Here is a 26,704-nt window from a genome sequence, read left to right as displayed (position 1 = left end):
TCCTACACTGGCCGTACACCTCTGGTGATCGTCGAGGGGACACTGAATAGTGCACGGTACATCCAAACCGTCATCGAACCCATCGTTCTACCATTCCTAGACCGGCAAGGGAACTTGCTGTTCCAACAGGACAATGCACGTCCGCATGTATCCCGTGCCACCCAACGTGCTCTAGAAGGTGTAAGTCAACTACCCTGGCCAGCAAGATCTCCGGATCTGTCCCCCATTGAGCATGTTTAGGACTGGATGAAGCGTCGTCACACGCGGTCTGCACGTCCAGCACGAACGCTGGTCCAACTGAGGCGCCAGGTGGAAATGGCATGGCAAGCCGTTCCACAGGACTACATCCAGCATCTCTACGATCGTCTCCATGGGAGAATAGCAGCCTGCATTGCTGCGAAAGGTGGATATACACTGTACTAGTGCCGACATTGTGCATGCTCTGTTGCCTGTGTCTATGTGCCTGTGGTTCTGTCAGTGTGATCATGTGATGTATCTGACCCCAGGAATGTGTCAATAAAGTTTCCCCTTCCTGGGACAATGAATTCACGGTGTTCTTATTTCAATTTCCAGGAGTGTAAATTTTAAAAAAATAGCAGGCACGGTAGCTCAGCGTGTACGGTCAGAGAGCCGGTTGGCTTCTGTAATAAAAAACTGAGTAGAAGGATCAACCTCTAACAGGATGTCTTGCGACGTCCGCAACGACCAAACACAACGATCAATAACGAACAAAATGAAAAAAAAAAGAAGACCCGGGTTGGAATCGCGGTCCGGCACAAGTTTTCGATTTCACCCATTGATTTCTATCAATGGCCACTCACAGTGAATGTCTGTATTTCCTTTGTGTCTTAAAAGAAAATAAATTGCGATTTTGAATGTGTTAATTTCGGCAATCGCTGCCATTCCTCTGAAATTATTATCACGACTTCGTTTCAACCCAGACTCCCACGGAGTTCTGCCCGGCAGTGTAGCGTGTAGACCATTGGAGCGCCGTCGACGCTTCTTACACGACCCACGTTTCATAGCCTGGTGGGGCGGCGACGCGCCTGGAGTACAGATGCGATTCCGCGACCGGCAAATTCAGCTTCACGCTCGTGCGTCCAGTATTAGGCGGTCGTGACGCGTTCGGACTTTATTTATGTGCCCGCGGACGTAGCCGGGAACACTGTCCGTAGGCGGCCAGGAATACCGCCACCACGGATGGTGCCAAAAAGCGTGAGTGCATCCGGCACGGGAGCGGGCGGGGGAGCGCGTGGTCAACAGGTTGCGACACGGCATTCCGCAGCCGCGTCTGACAACACGCGGCGCCGACCTTCACCCACTTGTGGCCGCTTCGGTTTGGACGCGAGCCGGTATTTAACGCAGTGCCCAGCTGTTCGCACTCGCGACACTTGACAGACAGCACCTTTGTCTGAAACCCCACCACAATTAAGGCCTCGAAAACCTTTAGAATGCCCGCGCACGTGTCTTCCACAGCGTCTATACTACTATCGCTTCTACAGGGTGTTACAAAAAGGTACGGCCAAACATTCAGGAAACATTCCTCACACACAAAGAAAGAAAATATGTTATGTGGACATGTCTCCGGAAACGCGTACTTTCAATGTTAGAGCTCATTTTATTACTTCTCTGCAAATCACATTGATCATGGAATGGAAACACACAGCAACAGAACCTACCAGCGTGACTTCAAACACTTTGTTACAGGAAATGTTCAAAATGTCCTCCGTTAGCGAGGATATATGCATCCACCCTCCGTCGCATGGAATCCCTGATGCGCTGATACAGCCCTGGAGAATGACGTATTGTATCACAGTCGTCCACAATACGAGCGCGAAGAGTCTCTACATTTGGTACCGGGGTTGCGTAGACAAGAGCTTTCAAATGCCCCCATAAATGAAAGTCAAGAGGGTTGAGGTCAGGAGAGCGTGGAGGCCACGGAATTGGTTCGCCTCTACCAATCCATCGGTCACCGAATCTGTTGTTGAGAAGCGTACGAACACTTCCACTGAAATGTGCAGGAGCTCCATTGTGCATGAACCAAATGTTGTGTCGTACTTGTAAAGGCACATGTTCTAGCAGCGCAGGTACAGTATCCCGTATGAAATCATGATAACGTGCTCCATTGAGCGTTGGTGGAAGAACATGGGGCCCACTCAAGACATCACCAACCATGCCTGCCCAAACGTTCACAGAAAATCTGTGTTCTACATCTACATGACTACTCTGCAATTCACATTTAAGTGCTTGGCAGAGGGTTCATCGAACCACAATCATACTATCTCTCTACTATTCCACTCCCGAACAGCGAGCGGGAAAAACGAACACCTAAACCTTTCTGTTCGAGCTCTGATTTCTCTTATTTTATTTTGATGATCATTCCTACCTATGTAGGTTGGGCTCAACAAAATATTTTCGCATTCGGAAGAGAAAGTTGGTGACTGAAATTTCGTAAAAGGTCTCGCCGCGACGAAAAAGTCTATGCTGTAATGACTTCCATCCCAACTCGTGTATCATATCTGCCACACACTCTCCCCTATAACGTGATAATACAAAACGACCTGCCCTTTTTTGCACCCTTTCGATGTCCTCCGTCGATCCCACCTGGTAAGGATCCCACACCGCGCAGCAATATTCTAACAGAGGACGAACGAGTGTAGTGTAAGCTGTCTGTTTAGTGGACTTGTTGCATCTTCTAAGTGTCCTGCCAATGAAACGCAACCTTTGGCTCGCCGTCCCGTCAATATTATCTATGTGGTCCTTCCAACTGAAGTTGTTCGTAATTTTTACACCCAGGTACTTAGTTGAATTGACAGCCTTGAGAATTGTACTATTTATCGAGTAATCGAATTCCAACGGATTTCTTTTGGAACTCATGTGGATCATCTCACACTTTTCGTTATTTAGCGTCAACTGCCACCTGACACACCATACAGCAATCTTTTCTAAATCGCTTTGCAACTGATACTGGTCTTCGGATGACCTTACTAGACGGTAAATTACAGCATCATCTGCGAACAATCTAAGAGAACTGCTCAGATTGTCACCCAGATCATTTATATAGATCAGGAAGAGCAGAGGTCCCAGGACGCTTCCCTGGGGAACACCTGATATCACTTCAGTTTTACTCGATGATTTGCCGTCTATTACTACGAACTGCGACCTTCCTGACAGCTGATGACGTGATTGCACAATTGCGTGCGGATTCTTGTCAGCCCACACATGTTGATTGTGAAAATTTACAATTTGATCACGTTGGCATGAAGCCTCATCCGTAAAGACAACATTTGCACTGCAATGAGGATTTACACATTGTTGGATGAACCATTCGCAAAAGTGTACCCGTGGAAGCCAATCAGCTGCTGATAGTGCCTGCACACGCTGTAGATGGTAGGGAAACAACTGGTTCTCCCGTAGCACTGTCCATACAGTGACGTGGTCAACGTTACCTTGTACAGCAGCAACTTCTCTGACGCTGACATTAGGGTTATCGTCAACTGCACGAAGAATTGCCTCGTCCATTGCAGGTGTCCTCGTCGTTCTAGGTCATCCCCAATCGCGAGTCATAGGCTGGAATGTTCCGTGCTTCCTAAGACGCCGATCAATTGCTTCGAACGTCTTCCTGTCGGGACACCTTCGTTCTGGAAATCTGTCTCGATACAAACGTACCGCGCCACGTCATATTGCCCCATGCTAAAACCATACATCAAATGGGCATCTGCCAACTCCGCATTTGTAAACATTGCACTGACTGCAAAACCACGTTCGTGATGAACACTAACATGTTGATGCTACGTACTGATGTGCTTGATGCTGGTACTGTAGAGCAATGAGTCGCATGTCAACACAAGCACCGAAGTCATCATTATCTTCCTTCAATTGGGCGAACTGGCGGTGAATCAAGGAAGTACAGTACATACTGACGAAACTAAAATGAGCTCTAACATGGAAAATAAGCGTTTCCGGACACATGTCCACATAACATCTTTTCTTTATTTGTGTATGAGGAATGTTTCCTGACAGTTTGGCCGTACCTTTTTGTAACAACCTGTATACTACTGTAGTTGTTTAATCTGTCCACCAAAACAGTCTCCATCGATTGTCATCCCGATCGTGGTGAATCGATTTTCGATGCCTGCTAGTCTTCTTCGCATCTTTGGGCGTGCGCGCTCTGCTGGGGCTTGCGTGTGGGTATCAGCTGTGTGAGCGACAGTGACGTGTGGCGCTGGCGAGTGGCCGCGTCGGTGCGACGGAGAAGCGTGGGTAGCTGCTGCGGCATGTTTACCTGTTTGAATGCAGATCCGCTGTCGATGGTGACTGGGATTTCCGGGAGATTTGAAGGACAGATATCCTTCGCGTCTGTTACATGTTACTCAAACTGAACGAACGAGTCGTCGAATTGTTTCTTGGTGGGTTCTGTTCACGTTAATTGAATACCCGAGTGCACTGAAAACTATCTTGGTTGTTTCAGTTATTTGTCACTGTACTTTATCTGGGCGCCAGATGTGTTGATGGTGTTAAAGGGAGTGCTAGCTACGCACAACAAACAGACATGGTTCAAATGGCTCTGAGCACTATGGGACTTAACATCTGAGGTCATCAGTCCCCTAGAACTTAGAACTACTTAAACCTAACTAACCTAAGTACATCACACACATCCATGCCCGAGGCAGGATTCGAACTTGTGATTGTAGCGGTCGCGCGGTTCCAGACTGAAGTGCCTAGAACCGCTCGGACACATCGGCCGGCAAATAGACATGAAGCCGTACTTAATGCGTAGCTAGAGGTCACGCCAAATAGTACGTAAGTCTGTGCCTGTCGGTCAAGAGCGGGCCGAAATAATTTTCCTATTTCCTGTTCCTATGTTATTATTTTATTTCTTCGTTCTAGAGAATTGGCTAATCAAATTTTAAGAGCCGTTACTGTGCAAGTGGTCATGAAAGTTACTTCGGCTTGGGTTCATTTGGTGCCGTGTGTAATTAGAGGTTTATTTATAACCATTTGGGCAGATATGTTTGTCAATCTGATACGCCAGAATGCTGTCTGCCGCTGATGTATTTATGTTCCAGATAATTGGCAGTGGTCGACGAGAGCAAACTCCGAACGGGGGAACACGGTGTAAGGAGGAAATTTAATGACTTGGACCGGTGTCTGTGGTTACGTTCTTAGTGTCCTGCAATTCCATCTTCCGGCTCAGCGTTGTAGTTTTCCGGAAGCTTAATCGTAGCTCAAAGTTGAGTATAGTTCTACTCCACCTTCTGGTCCGTAAATCTCTTGTATCTGTTAGCACCTTTCGGTCTGCCTGCTCCCATCACTAATGTTCAATGTGAAATTGAAACGGTCCCATTTTAAGACTATTTAATATGCTATTCTAAGGATGAAAATTGAGTGTATTAATCTGATAATACTATTAATTTGTTACAATTGCTTCAGATCAGTCCATGGAAGATGTCTTAGTTGTTTGAAGTAGTTTTAGAATTTGATATGAGTTATGCGAAATCAAGATTCTATGTAAGTCATGAAACATGTTTAAATGGCTGGCGTGATTCAGTTCTGTCAGTTACATTTGATTTATGGTGGTTCTATGAACATTGTTTTAATTAGTGGAAATTGGCTGAGTAAATTTTGAAAGAGCTGTCTCTGTCGGACTAAAATGCATTAATGTTTTAATCTGAGTCCTGCTGGTGGTTCCGTACGCCAGGTGCCTTTTATTATAATCGTTGTTGCTGTTGCTTTCATTAACAGCATGTGTTTGTAATAAAGAACTGTATGGCAACTACAAACTGGTTATGTGATTAATTTCTATGTATCGAAAGGAATAACACATCAAATACCACTGATCACACAGTCACATATAGGATGTTAAAAAATAAAAAAAGTGTCCCAGATTCCTGTAGGAGGTGGTACTGGTCAAGGAAGTACTGGGAGCAAAGAGCCTATAATAATAGGTCCAGAAACTAAAACGTGTTGACGTAAGAGTCGTTTCACTTTTGACTTGAATGTGCAGCATTCGGTGGTGTAGGCTGGATTAAGAAGTACGTACGTGTGGGCAGACGCAAATCTTGGCGCAATCATGGAGGTGAGGCATCAGTATCCCTTAGGTATCAATACATGGACAGGAACTGTTAATGACAGACTCATGTGGCCACATATTGTACAAAACAGACAGATACTGGCAGAAGTAAAGCTGTGAGGACGGGGCGTGTGTCGTGCTTGGGTAGCTCAGTTGGTAGAGCACTTGCCCGCGAAAGGCAAAGGTCCCGAGTTCGAGTCTCGGTACGGCACACAGACTTAATCTGCCAGGAAGTTTCGTAACAGCGCACACTCCGCTGCAGAGTGAAAATCTCATTCTGGAAACATCCCCCAGGCTGTGGCTAAGCCATGTCTCCGCAATATCCTTTCTTTCATGAGTGCTAGTTCTGCAAGGTTCGCAGGAGAGCTTCTGTTAAGTTTGGAAGGTAGAAGACGAGATTCTGGCAGAAATAAAGCTGTGAGGACAGGGCGTGAGTCGTGCTTGGATAGCTCAGATGGTAGAGCTTGAGGTCCCGAGTTCGAGTCTCGGTCCGGTAATCTGCCAGGAAGTTTCGTATCAACGCTCACTCCGCTGCAGAGTGAAAACCTCATTCTGGAGATTAACCAGTGCTGTGCATCTCAGATTTCTGCACAATGAATTATCTGCGCTATCTGTCAACGCTAGCGTTACATGAGGCCAACGACTGCAGTACGTCGGCTGCACAACGGAGCACCACCACATTTTCAGAGGTTCGTGCGACCGTACCGTACCGCAGCACTGCATGGGCGATGGACTGGTGGAGGGAATCAGTGGCAACATGGCCTTCCCGTTCATCGGACCTGAATCCGACGGATTCTGGCTATGGGAATATTTAAAGGCGAAATGCCCATCGTCAATGACCAGACTTAGCAGCAGCGTGTGATCAATGATCATGAGGCAGTCCGAATGTTGCCAGGTTTATTGGGACAGAGAGTGATACACTGCGAAGAAGGGCTGAAGTGCGTTCAGTGTGCTGCCTATACTGTCTACTCCCACGTTATAGACAGACGACATTAAGAGAACGGGTTATCCCATATCTCAACACGCATTGCTTTCCAGGCTATTTGAAACTCTTTAGTATTCCGAATCATGCTATTAATAACAATTTTTTCCGGACTTACGGAGTTGTCACAATCAAGGTCGTACAGGTACACTGTGAATATGTTTTAGACCACTGACGAATAACTTTTTGCAGCGTAAAGGGACGGTGTTTTTAGACAGGCCGAGGTCGGCCTCGCGTAGCCTCGACGTCTCCATCCGGCGGAACTGCCGACAATGCGAGTCTTCCTCCGCACAAGCGACTTGGCCTTCACCACGGCGTGACATCTGACGTCACACGCCACCGGAGACATCCTTCTGAGCCTGAGGACACCCACTGCGCTGCGCTGCAATTCCGCTGCGTACCGATACCTCCACCTTGTACGAAAGCCGCTCATACGAACTGACGACCAGCTAGTACCGTGCTATGTCGAGCACATGGCACGGTAAGCTTGGCTACAGCTAAAGAATTCCGAGGCAAAATTTAATTGCTCAGCACAATACCTCGTATCATCAGTCTTGTCTTATTGTTGTGGTCTTCAGCCCTGAGACTGGTTTGATGCAGCTCTCCATGCTACTCTATCCTGTGCAAGCTTCTTCATCTCCCAGTACCTACTGCAACCTACATCCTTCTGAATTTGCTTAGTGTATTCATCTCTTGGTCTCCCTCTACGATTTTTACCCTCCACGCTGCCCTCCAATACTAAATTTGTGATCTCTTGATGCCTCAGAACATGTCCTACCAACCGATCCCCTCTTCTGGTCAAGTTGTGCCACAAAATTCTCCTCTCCCCAATCCTATTCAACAGTTCCTCATTAGTTATGTGATCTACCCATCTAATCTTCAATATTCTTCTGTAGCACCACATTTCGAAAGCTTCTATTCTCTTCTTGACCAAACTATTTATCGCCCATGTTTCACTTCCATACATGGCTACACTCCATACAAATACATCCAGAAAAAACTTCCTGACACTTAAATCTATACTCGATGTTAACAAATTTCTCTTCTTTAGAAACGCTTTCATTGCCATTGCCAGTCTACATTTTATATCCTCTCTACTTCGACCATCATCAGTTATTTTGCTCCCCAAATAGAAAACTCCTTCACTACTTTAAGCTTCTCATTTCCTAATCTAATTCTCTCTTCAACTACATTCCAATATCCTCGTTTTGCTTTTGTTGATATTCATCTTATATCCTTCTTTCAAGACACTGCCCATTCCGTTCAACTGTTCTTCCAAGTCCTTTGCTGTCTCTGACAGAATTTCAATGTCATCGTCGAATCCCAAAGTTTTTATTTCTTCTCCATGCATTTTAATACCTACTCCGAATTTTTCTTTTGTTTCCTTTACTGCTTGCTCAATATACAGATTGATTAACATCGGGGAGAGGCTACAACCCTGTCTCCCTCCCTTCCCAGCCACTGCTTCCCTTTCATAACCCTCGACTCTTATAACTGCCATCTGATTTCTGTACAAATTGTAAATAGCCTTTCGCTCCCTGTATTTTACCCCTGCCACCTTCAGAATTTGAAAGAGAGTATCCCAGTCAACATTGTCAAAAGCTTTCTCTAAGTCTAAAAATGCTAGAAACGTAGGTTTGCCTTTTCTTAATCTAGCTTCTAAGATAAGCCGTAGGGCCAGTATTGCCTCACGTGTTCCAACATTTCTACGGAATCCAAACTGTACTTCCCCGAGGTCGGCTTCTACCAGTTTTTCCATTCGTCTGTAAAGAATTCGCGTTAGTATTTTGCAGCCGTGACTTATTAAACTGATAGTTCGGTAATTTTCACATCGAGTTTTGTTTTACGTGTTGTTATACACTAAAATAGCGTTTGACAATTATTTTCGGGAGAGAGTAGATAATATTCTGAACTGGAAACCATGTCCGGAAAAGTACTGTTTCCCTGCTACAACCATTTGAAAACATATTGGTAACGGGACCACTTGTACCAGTAATTGATCAGGAATGACGGAGTCAATCGCTTGTTTTACAACTCCACTCATTAATAGCCAAAGAAATTGCTTGTATATTCGCCGGGTTCTCTCCAACACGATGCTGTGCGTCCTCTTCCAATCAGGGTGTGCGGCGTCTCAATGGAGCACCACAGTCACGTGTGCTGACGGTAAAGGTACTCTTTCTTGAAGCCGTTGGATAATCTAAGCGAAAAGTGTATGCGATGGAGTCGAACGTTGTGGAGAACATCCTTGATAAAGGTGACGAACAGCTCTTCCATTATCGTAAGGTTCGTCATTCAGAAGGATTATGTCGGCGTATTCTACAAATGTGTAGTCAGCAATGTTACGCGCGCGCGCGCACACACACACACACACACACACACACACACACACACACACACACACACACGTCGTCCCCATCTGTTGCCTCAGGGATCGAGACGTGGCTGCACGATCCGTTACACTCATGCGGCTAAGATGCCTGTCATCTCGACTGCTAGTGATACGAGGCCGTTGGGATCAACCAGGGCGTTCCGTATTATCCTCCTGAACCCACCGATTCCATATTCTGCTAACAGTCATTCGATCTCGACCAACGCGAGGAGCAATGTCGCGATACGATAAACCGCAATCGCGATAGCCTACAATCCGACCTTTATCAAAGTCGGAAACTTGATGGTACACATTTCTCCTCCTTACACGAGGCATCACAACAACGTTTCACCACGCAACACCGGTAGACTGCTGTTTGTGAATGAGAAATCGACTGGAAAATTTCCTCGTGTCAGCACGTTGTAGGTGTCGCCACCGGCGCCACCCTGAGGTGAATGCTCTGAAAAGTTAATCATTTGCATATCACAGCATCTTCTTCCTGTCGGTTAAATTTCGCGTCTGTAGCACGTCATCTTCGTGGTGTAGCAATTTTAATGGCCAGTAGCGTATTTTAATTTTTTGCGAGATATACGCAACAGGAATTAATGTATTGCTCGACTCTTCCTGGAGCGTACACGCTCGGAATTTTAGCAGTATACAATACCGTGACGCAGAACGCTTCTCTTGCACTGTCTGGCATTGGAGTTGGCTGAACTTTCGTGCTTATTAAATAAACCTGTATCGAAAAGCGCTGCTGTCTTTTGGATGTTTTCTAATGACTCTGTGTGTAGCATATCCCTACCTGCGAATGGTTACATGCGCCCGTTCTAATTTAAATCGCACCGTACGCGCACTCCTAGGTATTTTACGGAAGTAACTTCGTCCACTGATTGTTCTGGAATTGTGGAAGCATGCAATAAAGGGCCTTTTGGTCTAAAGAAGTTGAAAAAAAAATCAGCCAATTTACGAAGGTTTATTAGCCGTTGACTTAGGTTTCGATATTTCTAAAAAGTCTGTTTCAGAAGGTGTGGGACGTGTTACATCACATGATGGTACATTAGATTAGCTGAAGCGGAGCGGCTCTTGTTACAAATGAAATTGACAAAACAAGAATTATCCCAAGCCGTGGCTTTAGATAGCAACCACATTACATTTACCGTACTTCAGACTGAATGCTCACTAGTAAACGAGTGTCAACATAAAATTGCAACCGGGATCACAGGATAAAATATTTACAAAAGTTACGTGTACAATGTGCTTTAGTTTCTGTCTGCAGCTAACCTAATGTACTATCATGTGATGTAACAAGGCCCACTTCTTCTGAAGAAGCCTTACGTCAAGGGCTAGTAAAACCTTTGTTTTGCAACTGGTTGGCTGATTTTTTCCAACTTCTTCAGATTTACACAGTTGCTGTTTCACAGCCATGTTTAAGATCTTTCGGTCTATGCATTCGCAATAGATTTGTTTACGTTGAGAGTCAATTTCCACTCCCAAGTGTCTATTCTCTGCAGGTCTTCCAGCATTTTACTACAATTTTCTAGCGCTGCGACTGCACTGTACATAACTGCACCAACCACAAAAAACCTCATGGAACTTCCGACGTTAGGTCATTTACCTATTTTCAATTCGTTTATTTCGGCTTGAGGTAACTCTGAACTTACAGCCAGAAACAGTTACAACAGCACAAAAGTTAATATAATTTAAAAACTCACAATGAACAACAGAGTTTTTATGTACAGACGTAAGTTCATTACTGGACGCATTTTTCTAACCGGACCGATTCCATAAGAATACTTGAGCCACTGCAGCTTCTAAGACGTTTACACACGCTGTTAGTAAAATAGTTACAGATATTGTGATAGCTGGTACCTTGACATGTACCCACTTCAGTGTGTTATTTGTTTTTCCTCTGCATCTAACAGTTTTCCAACAAACGCATCACGTAATTTACCACCTGATGCTTTCTGCACGGTCGTAACTGCTCCACCAAGTAGACGTCGTCAGTCAGTATAGACCGCCTGTTTTGAGTCCATGCGTCCACACTTCCAACACGAGACTTACTGCACAGGAAAGATGAACATTCATGCCTTGCTTCTGCCGTGTGTACTTGGAGGTAATGGTATAACGATTTTACCTGTCATCTTCAAAGATGGACTGCACATTACTCAGTCCATGTGGCTGAGAATTGCCCTACTGAAATAAGACGTATCCTGTTGACTCTCTGAGATTCGGTAATTCATGCTTTAAAATTTCGTTGCTGTAGCAGCCACTGTTAAGCTCTATCTCTGTAAATTGGAATCCAGATCATATGCTGAATCCATTGGCGCCCCAATCCAGCAAACTTTCTGTGTTTGTTCCATTATGGTGATAAACAACGCAGGATGCCAGATTGAGATCACTATGGTAACAACTAATACAAAAGCAGCCATTAGTGTGCGACACATTAAGAGTGATTCATCCAAAACTGCTATATTTTGTATCTCAGCATCGTGATGGTACTCATGTACCTATTTCTGACCACTGACAATTTATGGACAATGAAAGCCAACACAATAGCTTGTGCTTTACAATAGATGCTGTCGCACTATCAACACCAACAGATCTACCCCCCTTACAGTACTCCATTTTCAAACCGAATTCATGGAGGAATATGTAGAACTCATTACGGCCATGTGTACTAGATGGCGGTTGTCCCATCCTGTGGTCACCTTGTATTGTCTGTAGTCCTTCATTACTGTATACAAATTTGTTATACCCACTAGTTCCACATATGAGTCATAACAGGTTGTCCTGAATGTGCATGATATGACAAAGCCACATCCCTCAGACCTATCTTTTGCCCCATTTAAATTCAGTATGCTGACGCTGTACCCTCGGATATCAGTGGTGCACATGCTTTCACATTTCTCTTTCATTTGATGCCTGTTTACTGACTAACCAATCTAAAAATATAGTACTCGTAATAGCTCTAATCATTAGTCTAGAAATAATGTAAATACTGATGTAATGATGTTCAGTATACTCTTCTCAGTCATCTACAGAAATATCTGCATTTTATGCCCCAAGACCCTCTACATATTGTGATAAGTGAAGGTTTTGTCCGCCCCCGGTAGCTGAGTGGACAGCGCGACGGTATATCGATCCTAAGGGCCCGGTTTCGATTCCCGACTGGGTCGGACATTTTCTCCCCTCAGAGGTTTGGTGTTGTCCTAACGATCATCATTTCATCCCCATCGACGCGCAAGTCGCCGAAGTGGCATCAAATCGGAAGACTTGCACCCGCCGAACGGTCTACCCAACGGGAGGCCCTAGTCACACGACATTCAGTGATGGTTCTGTAACACTCTCTTGGGCACGTCCGAAATTACTTTTACACCTGAAGACTTATTTCCATTCAGAATGACGTGCTGTGTTCTGTTTGCTAGAAAATGTTCAATCCGTTCAAATGGTTCAAATGGCTCTGAGCACTGTGGGACTCAACTGCTGTGGTCATCAGTCCCTAGCACTTAGAACTACTTAAACCTAACTAACCTAAGGACATCACACACATCCATGCCCGAGGCAGGATTCGAACCTGCGACCGTAGCAGTCGCACGGTTCCTGACTGCGCGCCTACGTGAGACTCAGTCCGTTCACAGAGTTGGTTTGACATTCCGTAGGCTTGTATTTTGTTCATTAAGCGAATGTGTAGTGTCTAGCAATTCTGCCTACTCAGTTCGCTAGACAAAAAATCAAACAACTTGTATTACACTGTCTTATTACAAGTAATCAGACACAGTACTGAACTTTGCGAACTACACATATGTGTCGTAAGCAAAGGGCGACATACGAAATAATGTCTTTGCAGTGACTGCTGATCTCTAACTGATCAAAGTCTGTCCTGAATTACTATCGACGTCGCTATCCTTTACTGCTATCCCAGTGGGGCCGCACCTGTCGGGGGCGGCGCTTATGTCCTCTTCTCACAGGGGCGCTGCTGTCGTGTTGTCGTCACCGAGTGATTGGCTGACCTCTACTCACAGCCTTCTCTTCTCTGTTGTTGCCGACTGTGGTGCCGGCGCATGACTAAGCCGTAACAGAATGTCTTCCGGAAGTGGAGGAAGACGGCATCTACTGCTACAATAGTGGTCATTAAAATTGATACACCACGAAGATTACGTGCTACAGACGCGAAACTTAACCTCCGGGAAGAAGATGCTGTGATATGCAAATGATTAGCTTTTAGGAGCATTCATACAAGGTTGGCGCCGGTAGCGACACCTACAACGTGCTGACATGAGGAAACTTTCCAACCGATTTCTCATACACAAACAGCAGTCGACCGGGGTTGTCTGGTGAAACGTTGTTGTGATGTCTCGTGTAAGGAAGAGAAATGCGTACCGTCACGTTTCCGACTTTGATCAAGGTCGGATTGTAGCCTATCGCGATTGCTGTTTATCGTGTCGCAACATTGCTGCTCGGGTTGGTCGAGATCCAATGACTGTTAGCACAATATGCAATCGGCGGTTTCAGGAGAGTAATACGGTACGCCATGTTGGATCCCAATGACCTCGTATAACTAGCAATCGAGATGACAGACATCTTATCCGCATTGCTAGAACGGAACGTGCAGCCACGTCTCGATCCCTGAGTCAACAGATGGGGACGTTTGCAAGACAACAACCATCTGCACAACAGTTCCACGACGTTTGCAGCAGCATGGACTCTCAGCTCGGAGACCACGGCTGCGGTTACCCTTGACGCTGCATCACAGACAGGATCGCCTGCGATAGTGTTCTCAACGACGAACCTGGATGCACGAATGGCAAAACGTCATTTTTTCGGATGAATCCAGGTTCTGTTTGCAGCATCATGATGGTCGGATCCGTGTTTGGCGACATCGCGGTGAACGCACATTCGGAGCGCGTATTCGTCTTCGCCATACTGACGTATCACCCGGCGTGATGGTATGGGGTGCCATTGGTTACACGTCTCTGTCACCTGTTGTTCGCATTGACGGCACTTTGAACAGGGGACGTTAGATTTCAGATGTGTTACGACCCGTGGCTCTACCCTTCATTCGATCCCTGCAAAACCCTACGTTTCAGTAGGATAATGCACGACCGCATGTCGTAGGTCCTGTACGGGCCTTTCTGGATTCAGAAAATGTTCGACTGCTGCCCTCTCACCAATTGAAAAGTCTGGCCAATAGTGGCCGAGCAACTGGCTCGTCACAATACGCCAGTTACCACTCTTGATGAACTGTGGTATCGTGTTGAAGCTGCATGGGCAGCTGTACCTGTACACGTCATCTAAGCTCTGTGTGACTCAATGCCCAGGCGTATCAAGGCCGTTATTACGGCCAGAGGTTGTTGTTCTGGGTACTGATTTCTCATGATCCATGCACCCAAATTGCGTGAAAACGTAATGACATGTCAGTTCTAGTATAATATATTTGTCCAATGAATGCCCGTATATCATTTCCATTTCTGCTTGGTGTAGCAATTTTAATGGCCAGTAGTGTTTCTGTTTTTTGTGCAGCGCCAGAGCGAGCTGCGTTTTCGGAACGCATGTTGACTGTTTCAAAGGAGATTTTCGCTCTCTGAAAATACCATAAAGCATGTTTCAAAATTTTAATACGTTTCCGGTGTTGAGTGATTTCAGTTGCTTTTCTGTCCGTTGGTCACGTATGTGGATTCCTACAATTTGGAGAAGGGACTACTGTGCGGTCTTCGTCTGTTAATCAGTTTTGGAAAAAGGGCGTTAATTATGTCGGCTTCGTCTGTACCACGCTCCGTTTCAGTAGCAGTTACGCCCACAAAGTGTCTGCACAGGTGGCTTCGATCCGTTGACAAAGGGCACGGGGTATGAGTTAGCGTTTCTGCAGAGCTCAAGTGTCCCACTGAGAGTTGGCCTCGTAACACTTCTTCGTCAGAGGCCGAGAAGAGTGGGCCATAACTCCGTTTAATTTCTCTCAATGATCTCTCGGGCGACAAGACGCTAAGATGAACGGGAAAAACAGGGGGCAGGATGCGGTTGTCGTCCCTATGATTCCTGTTACAGCGGAGTAAACAGCGCCACGAAACGAGCAGAGCAAACAGGCGCGGTTAAAGTGCGTCACGGCTTAACTGAATCAAGCTCCTCCGCCGGGCTGTGCCCACGCACCACGCAATACGCACCACAAAGCTCCCGGCTCTTCGCACAGTGGGCGTTGCTAAGCGACAGCGTGGGTCGCACCACCTCTACGTACCGTTACCGCTCCTTCTCGGCTACGAACTCAACAGAGAGAGAGAGAGAGAGAGAATCAATTATGTTACAAATACCTGACTTTTCGTCTGCACGAGGGGCGTTTGAAAAGTCCGTGCAAAAATAAAAACTTTTTTATTTTTCGACATAGTCTCCTTTTAACTTATACATTTCGTCCGACGCTGTTCTAATTTGTTTGTCCCTTTCGAATAATAGGAACTGTCCAAGTCTGCGAAATAGCTATTAGTTGCTGCAGTCACCTCCTAGTTTGAATAAAATCTTTGTCCCGCCAGCCATTTCTTCGAATTGGGGAACAACTAGTAGTCCGAGGGAGCCAAGTCTGGAGAACAGGGGGGATGTGAAACGAGCTGGAATCCTATTTCCATTAATTGTGCGACCACAACTGTGAGCTGGTGCACTGTCGTGACGGAAAAGGACTTTTTTTGCGGTCCAATCGCCGGCGTTTCTCTTGCAGCTCGGTTTTCAAACGGTCCAATAACGATGAATAATATGCACCTGTAATAGTTTTACCCTTTTCCAAATAGTCGATGAGGATTATCCCTTGCAAATCCCAACAGGCAATCACGATAGACTTTCCGGCCGAAGGACTGGTCTTCGCCTTTTATGGTACAGATTCTCTCTTGGTAACACATTGTTTAGATTGTTGTTTGGTTTCAGGAGTACAGTAATGTATCCGCGTTTCATCCACAGTGACGAAACGACGCTTAAAGGTCTGCGGATTCTTCCTGAACAGCTGCAAACCATCCTTGCAACACTTCACACGATTTCGTTTTTGGTCAAGCGTGAGCAATCGCGGAACTCACCTTGCGGATAGCTTTCTCATGTCCAAATGTTTATGCAAAATATTGTGTACCCGTTCATTCGAGATACCAACAGCACTAGCAATCTCATGAACCTTAACTCTTCAGTCATCCATCACCATACATCGATTTTAGCAATGAGTTCTGGAGTCGAAACCTCCACAGGGCGTCCAGAACGTTCAACGTCACTTGTACCCATATGGCCACTCCGAAAATTTTGAAACCACTTATACACTGTTCTAATCGATGGTGCAGAGTCGTCGTAATGTTTATCAAGTTTCTCTTTAGTCTCCTGAGGCGTTATGCCTTTCATAAAGTAATGTTTAATGACCACACGAAATTCTTCTTCGTCCATTCTTTGACAATCACTCGACCTCGTTGATTCACACGGATACCAAACACAAAGAAATAGACCAATATGTCTGAAACTAACTAAACATTACCCCGATAAGCGCCGGTCCTCCCCTCTCTCGGACATTGTACGGACTTTTCAAACGCCCCTTGTAGAGCGTCAGTTAAGTGAGCGTATGGTTCAAATGGCTCAGAGCACTACGGGACTTAACGTCTGAGGTTATCAGTCCCTTAGACTTAGAACTGCTTAAACCTAATCAACCTAAGGACATCACACACATCCATGCTCGAGGCAGGATTCGAACCTGCGACCGTAGCGGTCGCGCGGTACCAGACTGAAGCGCCTAGAACCGCTCGGGCACAGCAGCCGGCGTAAGTCAGTGTAAAGAAAGCTTCTGATACGAATATTTTTTATTGCATTGACCGCGTGTATGTACACTGGGTGACTAGCTTCGACGGTACTAAGCTGCCATCTTCAGATCCATGGAGTACACGTTCGAAATCATGCTGTGCGATAAACCGCATGTTTGTATTCATACCATCGCTCTACTTTCTTTTTATTATGAGGCCATTACCATGGCAGAAGCTTTACTTATATTAAACACATCGTTCTCTTCTCAGAGTGCATGGTGCCTTCCTCATTTCGCCTCTATTTTCAGCTGATCTTCCCATTTTTGCTTATCTACTAAATGCAATATCCTTTAAAACACCTCTAAAAATTCAAATATTAGACCGCTCTAACACAACAATTTCCTTCTGCTACTACTTTTCCTGCGAAGTCAGCTATTTCACGTTTCCTCGGGACAATATCTTTCCTCACATGATACCCGCAAAGATATGGATGAAGGCAGCTCAGACAGGTGCATCTTTATTTCCGAAAAGCAGTCGACTCAGTACCGAACCCACTCATGTTATCGAAAGTCTTATCATATGGGTTATCATGCAAAATTTGTGACAGGAGGAAGACTTAGTAAGTTTTCCTGGTTGGAAACTTCGGTTGTGTCCCAGACATATCTAGGCAACTTTAATCAAAAAGTTACCTTCGCTAATCGTTAATCCGCTGCTAAGAAAGTGTTACTTTCCGGGAGATTCATCGGAACTTAAAATTAACCGTCAATTCGTAATAGCAGACTTGATGTTGTGGATGTAGTGAAATGAGCAAGTGAATCGAACGTTCTACCGTTGCTTAAATAAGAATGTTTCGATGGGGAGGTTCAGGTAGGACATCGAGGATAAATAGAGAAATAGTTTAATTATTTAGTTTTATAATTATTTGGTTAACAATGTTAACATGAAAGAGGACAAATGTAAGGATGTAGAGGCACATATCACTAGGGATAAGATAGATACTGCCTACAGGAAAATTAAAGAGACCTTTGGAGAAAAGAGAACTACTTGTATGAATATCAAGAGCTCAGATGGAAACCCAGTTCTAAGCAAAGAAGGGAAAGCAGAAAGGTGGAAGGAGTATATAGAGGGTATATACAAGGGCGATGTTCTTGAGGACAATATTATGGAAATGGAAGAGGATGCAGATGAAGATGAAATGGGAGATACGATACTGCGTGGAGAGTATGACAGAGCACTGAAAGACCTGAATCGAAACAATGCCTCAGGGGTAGACAACATTCCATTAGAACTACTGACAGCCTTGGGAGAGCCAGTCCTGACAAAACTCTACCATCTGGTGAGCAACAGGCGAAATGCCCTCAGACTTCAAGAACAATATAATAATTCCAATCCCAAAGAAAGCAGGTGTTGGCAGATGTGAAAATTACCGAACTATCAGTTTAATAAGTCACGGCTGCAAAATACTAACACGAATTCTTTACAGAATAATGGAAAATCTGGTAGAAGCCGACCCCGGGGAAGATCAGTTTGGATTCCGTAGAAATGATGGAACACGTGAGGCAATACTGACCCTACGACTTAGTTAGAAAATAGGTTAAGGAATGGCAAACCTACGTTTCTAGCATCTGTAGACTTAGAGAAAGCTTTTGACAATGTTGACTGGAATACTCTCTTTCAAATTCTGAAGGTGGCAGGGGTAAAATACAGGGAGCGAAAGGCTATTTACAGCTGGTACAGAAACCAGATGGCAGTTATAAGAGTCGAGGGACATGAAAGGGAAGCGGTGGTTGGGAAGGGAGTGAGACAGAGTTGTAGCCTCTCCCCAATGTTATTGAATCTGTATATTGAGCAAGCAGTAAAGGGAACAAAAGAAACATTGGGAGTAGGCATTAAAATCCATGGAGAAGAAATAAAAACTTCTAGGTAATTCTGTCACAGACCACAATGGATCTGGAAGAGCAGCTGAACGATATGGACGGTGTCTTGAAAGGAGGATATAAGATGAACATCAACAAAAGCAAAACGAGGAAAATGGAAAGGAGTCGAATTGAATCGGGTGATGCTGCGGGAATTAGATTAGGAAGTGAGACGCTTAAAGTAGTAAAGGAGTTTTGCTATTTGGGGAGCAAAATAACTGATGATGATCGAAGTAGAGAGGGTATAAAATGTAGACTAGCAATAGCAAGGAAAGCGTTTCTGAAGAAGAGAAATTTGTTAACATCGAGTATGGATTTAAGTGCCAGGAAGTCATTTCTGGAAGCACATAACATTTCAGTTGGATCATGTAATATGAAATCATGACACAGCATCTTCGAATGCATCGTGTTGCCTCCTGGTTTGCCCCACGGCTCATGAGCCAGGACCAGAAATACCTTCGCCTCGCAATCTGTGAAGAGCTTTTGGGTGACACAAATGAGAACGAGATGAAACATAACAGGTGATGGGAATTGGGTCTACGGTTATGACGTTGCGACCAAGGTTCAGTCTTCACAATGAGTTGGGAAAGATTCTCCAAAATCAAACACAGCTCGTCAGGTCAGGTCAAATGTCAGAACCATGCTGAAATAAATGAAATGTCGTGTGACGAGGGCCTCCCGTCGGGTAGACCGTTCGCCTGCTGCAAGTATTTCGATTTGACGCCACTTCGGCGACTTGCGCGTCGATGGAAATGAAACGATGATGATTAGGACAACACAACACCCAGTCCCTGAGCGGAGAAAATTTCCGACCCAGCCGGGAATCGAAGCCGGGCCCTTTGGATTGACAATCTGTCGCGCTGACCACTCAGCTACCGGGGGCGGACAGAACCATGCTGATAGCTTAGTTTGACTTTGAAGGATCAGTTCATTCTGATTTCGTGTCACAGGGACAAACGGTTAATCGATGGTACTATCAGGATGTGTTGCGACGCCTGCGAGGAAATGTGAGAAGGAAACGGACTGAAATGTAGGCACGATAACGCACCCGCACATTCATCCCTGTTGGTGCGTGACTATTGCACAAAAAACGAAATCACTGTGCTGTCTCATCCTCCGTATTCACCAGACCTGGCCCCTGCCGACATTTTTTACTTCCATAGTTGACAACTCCTTTGAGTGGACGAAGATTTGCAACGATAGAAGGGATGACAGAAAATTCGTAGACTTCGCCTCGCGCTGTCCAACAAAAGGCGTACCAAGAGTGCTTCCGAAAGTGGAAACGGTGGTGGGGGCGGTGTACCGATTGTGGGAGACGGTATTTCGAAGGAGACCATGCACTATAAATAAAAGGTAAGCGTAAACAAGGCATGCGGAGTATACTCTGTTTCCGAGGCAGAACGCATTTAATGTACATTGTTATTTATTTACATATGTACTCATGTGGAACAGTTAGCAGACAGTAGGCTCGACAACAAGCATTTTACAAAGTATCAATTGAAAAATACGTATTTTTTAACACGTTCAACTTTAAGCAGTGCATCATTTCAACAATGTGTCGTCGTTCAGAAGAAAAAAAGGGAACTTGGAAGAATTCCTTTTTCACCCAATACGTTGAAAACTCTGCTAAACACTCTATGTGTCGGAAAGCGCTGGCGATATTCTTCGACAGCACAGAGCACTACCACTGGAGAAGCCGTAAACATACACCGTATCTGCATATTCGTCGTTAGTGTAGATCTGTGGCATTTTAACCAGCGCGTGTACGAAAACAATTAACCTATGTGTCTCCCTACCTCTCAGCCCCCCCCCCGCACAACTTCACACAACGCACCGTGGAGCCCGTGCGGTCTAACGCACCGCTTTCCGGGAGGAAAGGCATGCCGGTCCCCGGCACGAATCCGCCCGGCGGACTTAATTCGAGGTCCGGTGTGCCGGCCAGCTTGTGGATGCTTTTTAAGGCGGTTCTCCATCTGCCTCGGCGAATGCGGGCTGGTTCCCCATATTCCGCCTCAGCTACTCTATGTCGACAGTTGCTGCGCAAACAAGTTCTCCACGTACGCGTACACTACCACGACCATTACTATACCACGGAAACATAGGGATTACACTCGTCTGGTGTGAGACGTTCCCTGGGGGGTCCACTGGGGGCCGAACCGCACAATAACCCTGGGTTCGGTGTGGGGGCGGCGGAGGGGTGAAGTGGACTGCGGGTGTCGTCGTGGGTGTGGACCACTGCGGCTGCGGCGGAGACGAGCCTTTGCATCGTGTCTAGGTCCCGGTTAACATAGAACATACGACACACCGTGAACAACTGAGCGATCATCGAGCTAGATTAATGCCAGAAAGACATCGCGAGTGAAGAGGTTGAATCAACGAGGTAGGTTGTGCTCCTCCGAAGAGGATGGCTGGGTAAGACATGCGCGCCACTAGCCCGAAAACAAATGTATGTTAAATGTGTTCTATCTTGGAAACCATTAGAAATAGACTTGTGCCTATGTGAAGTTCTTTGCTTCAATTGAGCACTCCTGTCGCATCTCTGAATACTGGTCATTCCTGCTGGGACACCCTGGTATATGTAGAAGCAGGAGAAGGATGTGCAGGAGTTTTAAAAAGACGCATTTTGTTGCAGTAAACACTCTACCTGACATAAAATTTATACTAACCGTAAAACAGATTAAATACTGCGCGAGAACGAGTCGTCCGGTCGCGTGACCGTTGGCTGTATGCCATCCACTGAAAGGTGCCCTAAAGTACTCTGTCGAATCAAATTATTCTACGGCGATCTAAATGAACAAAGGCACACATAAGTAAGGTAGAGAAGTGCTGGTGGTCGTGGGGTCACTGTTAAGGTCTGGCGGTCTAACAGAGGCGCAGCGCTGGTCCACTTCCATCTCTGCCACGGCACAAGCCTACGCTCTGCGCCTTGCCTCCTCTGCAACCTCTACGGCGGGATGGTGAGGGGAGGGGAGGGAGAGGGAGGGTGAGGGAAGTGTGCCTACTTGTAGGAAGCCGTCTAACCGGCACAGTAACCGACTCCAGGAAGCCAACCGCCGCTTAGAGTCACCTTTCCGTGCTCTCCTATGCGCTGAACACTTCCATTTCTTTTAACTGAATTTTTATAAGGTGCTGGTCAACAGCTGTAACGGTTTTATTAAAGACATATTTGATTATACCATCAGCTCATGTTTAGTAATCAGTCTGTACTAAAATGTAAATCGATTCATAGCTTTGACGAAAATGGTTTGTTTGGAGTGACAGGAGGGGGGGGGGGGGGGTTAGTTACGCACACCAGACCTTACATGAGTTTCTCATTGTGTGGATATAATTATATAGCTGGAACGATATTCGGACATAGTCACCAGGTGTCGATAATGACAGTCACAAGGAAGCCATTGATAGGAAGATCTAGGCGCACTTCGTCGAGATCTTTAGCGCCCATACTGAAATTAGTGACAAGTGTAGTTAAAATTACTAAAACGTTAAGAAAAATCTGTACTGAAGGAAAAATAAAACGTTTTCAAATGGTTCAAATGAGTCTGAGCACTATGGGACTTAACATCTGAGGTCATCAGTCCCCTAGAACTTAGAACTTCTTAAAGCTAACTAACCTAAGGAGATCAGACACATCCATGCCCGAGGCAGGATTCGAACCTGCGACTGTAGCGATCGCGCGGTTCCAGACTGAAGCGCCTAGAACCGCTTGGCCACATCGGCCGGCAAAACGTTTTCCTGAAAGTTCTTACGTGGTAAAACACAAACACACACACACACACACACACACACACACACACACACACACACACACACACACGCCACACGGGCCCACAGTTCAAGTATAATAACGACTTGTCCTTTAAACGATCACTGGGTAAACAAACAATGACGCTGAGCTGCATAAGCTACGTGATATACAATATTATAGGCAGCGGCAGCACTATTCAAAATGCAGTTGACTAAAAGATAATGACGATTACTATATAAATGAATTGCGGCGGATGAATGTGGGTGAAAAATCTAATGTATCTTGGCACAAATAAATTTTAATATAGTTGCCGGTTCCTGTGCCTTTTCGAATGACGACAGCTGAATGGTTCTTGACTCATTCTTGTCCGACTGAGAATCACATCGGCGCCACCGGCCCTTAAACATTCACCTTGTTTAGGTTCTCTCCTTTCCCTGCTTTACTAAGCTTGTATGGCATACAACGATATGGTGGGCTCTTCTTATAGTTCACATTTTCATGATGAGTTATTTCGTATCGTGTACCACAGCCAGAATGTTATTCAAAGGCAATTCCGTTTTCCACCTTGGCTGTTAGCATCACAGTGATTAATTTCACACGATCAGCTGAATCTGACGATGTGCCGTTTTCAAGTCCTCACTCACAAACTCGTAATTTTACACAGTCACCGTGAATGTGTGTGTGTGTGTGTGTGTGTTACAATCAGCTACGGCCGCAGCTGCGCATTTAAATGACACGTGTACACACACACACACACACACACACACACACACACACACACACACATGGCGGTGTATTCCTCCAAAAACTACTACACTGAGTCCAAAAAGTATTCGTCGAGTTGCATTTTTTTTTCAAGCTAAGTATATGTCACGTGAAGGGAAGGGAACATAAAATGTGAACATCCAGTCATATGCAAAGAACCCTGGTAAGTCATTTTTATTGATGGACAAGGAAATAAATACATTGATAGTGATAACAAATTTGCCAAAATGAAGAATTTATTAAAAGGTCTCCTTCAAAAATTATTCTTCCACTCATAAGTTTTTTTTTTAAATTTAGAATCTGAAAATATCATTTCAATTAGAAAAATTAATATTTAGTGGGGTTTCGCTTTGCAGCTATTACTGCTTATTAATCGTCTTGGCATCGACTTGACCAACTTTGCCGTCAGTATGGCTGGAATTTTGTCCCATTCGTCTTGAAATGCTTTTTTAAGGTGTATCTCGTTAGAAATGTCTCCTGATGCTATCTTCCAGTACTTTGAAAAGTGTTCAATAGGATTAATGTCTGGGCTCTGAGGAGGGATGTTGTTTTCGGGTATTGTACAGGAGCCACAGGCTTGTATTTAGATCCGTATGCTTTGGGTCATTATCTTGTTGAAAAATGTAATTTCCTTGCAGGCCTATTTTTTCGGCGTTAGGATTCAGGTTGTCCATTAAAATGATGATCTATACATGGTGAGGCATTGTACCTTCTATGAAATGTAATTTTCCAACACCTGCAGCACTCATACAGCCCCACATCATCAGGGAGCCACCACTGTGTGTAACCGTTGGCACAAGATTGCGTCGCAAAATCTCCGCATTCTTCTTACGTCACACCCTTCGCCTGTCATTCCGAATACATTATACTTACACTCATCAGAAAATATTACTCTATTCCAGAAGTCTTCCCTTTTGAATCTATGTTCCATCGCAAAATGAAGACGTTTCTTTCGATTCTGTTCACTGACCAAAATTTCTTGCGCCCTACCAGGCCGAGATACTCATGCCTTTTGAAGGTATTTCTGATTGTGTTGGCATATACCTTCTTCTCCCTAGACTCTTAACTCCCCAGCCAACTTAGGAACGCTGATTTTAGGTTTCTTCATTTCCCTCATGATAAACCTCAAGTCTGCATCAGTCAAAATGCGAGGGCGTCCGGTACGTGGTTGGTTTCTTAATGATTTTATTGCGCAAAATCGATCTATTATCGACTGAACCGTCGATCTAGGTTTACCGAATACTTTATCAATCTCGTAAGAAGATTTGCACTCATTATGTAAGCGCAGAATAAGTTTCTTTTCGATCAGCGTCGTCTCACTACCCTTACGGCCCACGGCGCTAATTGCTCTGTATCGGTGCCCTTCAGGACCACAACAGGCGATAGAGTGGAGTCGCACACGGTTTACTGTAGTGTGTGCCCTGGGTCAGCGTTATAGTGTAATCACTGCGCGCAGAATTTCGGCATGTTCAGATGGTGGACGAATACTTTATGAACTAGCTTCTATTTTGCTAACCTTGCTGTCGATTTGGATGTATTTCTTTCCTTGCTTTTCAACAAAAATGGCTCACTGAGGTATTTCTTACATGACTGGCTCTTTATATTTTGTATATATTTCTTTTCATGTTACACAGACTGTTTTCTAACAGATATGCAGCTAGAGGAATACCTTTTGGACTCAGTGTGTATGACTTGTTCAGCACGATAGAAAACTTTTTGTCTATACATGACGATAGTATTTGTTCCCGAAAGAACAGTTACCGTAGATGACCATGCAGCTTTGCTAGAAATGAAATGATAATTAAATGGACACGCTAACTGCAAACAGGCGCTGATGCACTTCATTAGGGACATGTTGAAAATGTGTGCCCTGACCGGGACTCGAAACCGGGATCTCCTGCTTATATGGCAGACGCTCTATCCATCTGAGCCACCGAGGGCACAGAGGATATCGCTACTGCAGGGACTTATCCCTTGCACGCTTGTCAATGATGTTTCGGCGAGGTCGCAGCTGAGTGCTCCTATACAGTAGAGTTGTGGCGATTCGTGAATGAGTCGTTCATTTGAACGACACTAAAGAATCGTAAGAATCGAATAGTGATGCGGACGAATCGTCGTTCAAAAGAATCGTAAGAACGATTGCGTGTTTCTGAGTCGTGACGATTCCAAGTTCCAACGATTCATCGATGATTCTTAGCACACTATGCCTCGAAGGTAACTTCCGAACCATGCCGAGTGGTGCCGAATGGTTACGACCGCCAGATGGCAGTCAAGTGGAGGATGCGTGTGAACACAGGAGGCTCGGAACGAACAAACGAAGTTCATGGGCCGTAAGATTACTCGTGAAAACCAAGCTGGCGCTTGGCGGTGGCTGACGGGAACGAGCGTAAAGGCATTTCCCATTTACTGTCGCTACCATCAGCCACAGCGCCGACGTCTGCTTACTTTGGGCGATTAATTCACGAACTAGTGATGACAGAAACGATATACAGCGAGTACACAGCTCCCAATACAAAATCAAGAGATCCAAGTATGATGAATAAATACGTACCTCTTATTTGTTGCAGATGCAATGCAAAACACACACACTTCCTTTACACATGAGCAATAGCACTTGGATTATGTATTATATTTCGCGTATCTCGAAAACGGCCCTAACTGAAATAAAACAATAGATGCAATCAAATCGAACGCGACCTTTCATCAATTATGGCATAATAAATCGAGAATCACACTTGTAACGTCATGTGCATGTTTACTCATAAATAAAATATTTCTGGCATATCTTATCAAGACACAGTTCGATTCTAACCCCATTGACAATTTCAGACATGTCCTGCCATCTGCGAGTAAGATGTACAACTTTTTGCATTCCGTAAGAATCGTGCCATCGCAGACTAGAAAGAATCGATTCGTAGGAATCGATTCGCAATGTGAGACTGAATCGTCGGAATCGAATCGGGGGAAAGAATCGTGTTGCCCAACTCTACTGTACAGTGACAGCGCTACCTGTGAACACGCGCGGACAGGACAGGTAGCCAAGCCGGCCGCCGGCGGGAGCGTGCGTACGGCAGCCGTGCTGTGCTGTGCTGTGCTGCGTGGTGCGC

General features: G+C 45.2%; 1 protein-coding gene and 1 non-coding gene across 2 annotated transcripts in view; both read right to left on the bottom strand.

The window, feature by feature from the left end:
• The window catches only part of LOC126336103 (probable G-protein coupled receptor Mth-like 1), a 467,301-nt gene that overhangs the window by 276,019 nt on the left and 164,578 nt on the right, over positions 1–26,704 (bottom strand). The gene's annotated exons all lie outside the window — the stretch shown is intronic.
• On the bottom strand, positions 25,464–25,538 carry Trnai-uau (transfer RNA isoleucine (anticodon UAU)). The gene has a single exon. It is a non-coding gene; the product is annotated as a tRNA-Ile (tRNA).

Source organism: Schistocerca gregaria, chromosome 1, assembly GCF_023897955.1.
Source record: "Schistocerca gregaria isolate iqSchGreg1 chromosome 1, iqSchGreg1.2, whole genome shotgun sequence".
NCBI lineage: Eukaryota > Metazoa > Arthropoda > Insecta > Orthoptera > Acrididae > Schistocerca > Schistocerca gregaria.
This window is presented reverse-complemented; position numbering and strand designations above follow the sequence as displayed.